At 52.2% G+C, this 2,309-nt stretch overlaps 1 pseudogene; it reads left to right on the plus strand.

Moving 5' to 3' along the window:
• Positions 1 to 823: 823 nt before the first annotated feature.
• LOC131086214 (feather keratin B-4-like) lies at positions 824 to 1,486 on the plus strand (annotated as a pseudogene).
• The last annotated feature ends 823 nt before the right edge of the window (positions 1,487 to 2,309 follow it).

Here is a 2,309-nt window from a genome sequence, read left to right on the forward strand (position 1 = left end):
AGGTGGGCATGGCCTCAAGAGAGGGACGTGGAATCACATAATTGACAAAGACACGCCGGAACCATGAGAGGGGAGGGGAAGGACCACACTGGTTGTCTGTTAGTAATTATTAGGTTTTGCTCAGAGGGACACAATGTTAACATTTATAGAACAAAAGTTATGAAACCTCGTGGCTTGAATGAGAGAATCGAGGTCACAGCCCCGGCAAAAAGGGATCAGGTTTGTTGTTTGTTTACTGGATTTCTAAACCAGGTCAAGGAATGCACTTTAAATGACAGTGAATGCTGTCTTGTAAATTTGAAAAATACAAATGGAAGCAAACATTGGAACATCTCAGCCTGACTGTGCTCTCGTTTTCCAGATTGTCTCTCGATCTCACTCAAGGCACAAGGCCAAGAAATCTCTTTCATCCATCACAAGGAACTTCCAGGCACCAGGACCTTGCCAAGCTGTTCCAGAGTGACCTGCCCAGGAGCTCCTCAAAGCTCCCTCAGCATTCCTGGATGGACACAACGACAGATGGACATCCAGCGGCACAGAACAGAGTCCCAGTCTTCACAAGGCACCCCCAAACCACAGCACACAAGTGCCACAAAATGATCTCACTGATGACATCGCAGATCTTCAGGGCCCTGGTTGCTTATTAAGCCCTCGCTGAAACACATTGAACAATCACATCCACCCAAATACCAAATTATTAATGTTCCTGCCAAGGTCAAATGTACACAGCAACAAGAGCTGGACACGGAACTGCAAAATTGTGGGAGGGAAAACATTCCCCACCTCATTAATCACTAGTAACGAAAGAACTGCTGCCTCAAAAATGCCCCAAGGCCATGGCACAGGGCTGTCCCACCCATCCAGGAGCAGCATAAAAGCCGTCCCAGAGCCTCTCTCCCTCACACACTTCTCCTCAAGCCTTCTCCTCCTGCTCCTGCAGACTACCAGGTGAGCCTCAATACCCTGAATCCCCTGACCCTCCTGCTCCTGCACCTCTCACCCCTCTCTTCCAGCACGCTCAGCCCCAGCCCCAGCACCTCTCACACCTCCCCACAGCCCCACTACAGCCTCCACACTCCATCACCCTGCTGCATCCCCACCCGGCCTCATCCCTCTCTCCCTTCCAGGCACCCTCCACACCACACCCATGGCCTGCAACAACATCTGCCAACCCTGCGGACCCACCCCGCTGGCCAACAGCTGCAACGAGCCCTGTGCCCTGCAATGCCAGGATTCCCGAGTTGTTATCCAGCCTTCTCCCGTGCTGGTCACCCTGCCAGGACCCATCATGACCTCCTTCCCCCAGAGCACCGCCGTCGGATCCACCTCCTCCGCTGCCGTGGGCACTGAGCTCAGTGTGCAGGGACAGCCCATCTCTGGCGGATTTGGTGGCTTTGGCTACGGCCTTGGTTATGGCCGTGGATTTGGCTACGGGCTGGGAGGCCTGGGCTGCTATGGCAGGAGGGGCTATGGCAACATCTGCTAAGGGCCCTCAGCACCACCCCTGACACCAACCACCCACTCCATGGAACTCATCTCAGGCATTGAGGACACATCTCTGGGACCAGATTCTCAAACGGACTCAGCACTTCCAGCTCCTGCTCTGCGGGCACCAACCAAGGCAGCAGGCCAGCTGTCCCCAAACGTGGCCCATCTGCCTCCTGCTCTTCTCCTGCTCCCTGCTCTCCATGGACCCTTTGTCTCTGTCCATTCCCCTCTGGACAAACCCCTTCTCCCAAGCCAGAGACCCTCGGGCAGCTCTGCCTGGCTGCTTCCACTGTGGGACAGGAAATCCCCGATGCTCTGGCCAGGCCTGCTGCAATGAAAGGATCTGTGCTGATGTTTGTCCTGTTCCACCTCAGACCAGCTCCATTTATTTATTTCTCCAGCTTTTTACTTGTTTTTTTGCCTCAATAAAGTTTTCTTGCATCATGATTCCTTTTTATTTCTTCTACCAAGCTTCTTCCGACCACTCACAGCCTCCATCCAAGTTTCAATTTTCCATCAGCTCCAACAGGCCTCAGGTTTGGTGTTCACCCTTTTTCCACTCATCCCAGAAGAAATGACCCTCCAAGATGCCAAGGCTTATTCAGGGAAATATCTCAGCCCAATATTTCAGCCTGGTTTAATTTTTCCTTCCTTTTTGACCAACCTCCTTCCCTAACACCACTCCATAAGGAGAAACAGAAAGGAATTCTGGAGGCAGGGGAGAAAGGAGGAGGAGAAAAAAGAAGTGGGGAAAAATGTGTTATTCCCTTCCATGGATTCAGCACTGACTTCAATGTCCCTATTTGTTGCAGTAAGGTAGA

Source organism: Melospiza georgiana, chromosome 1 (assembly GCF_028018845.1).
Source record: "Melospiza georgiana isolate bMelGeo1 chromosome 1, bMelGeo1.pri, whole genome shotgun sequence".
In the NCBI taxonomy this organism is placed as follows: domain Eukaryota; kingdom Metazoa; phylum Chordata; class Aves; order Passeriformes; family Passerellidae; genus Melospiza; species Melospiza georgiana.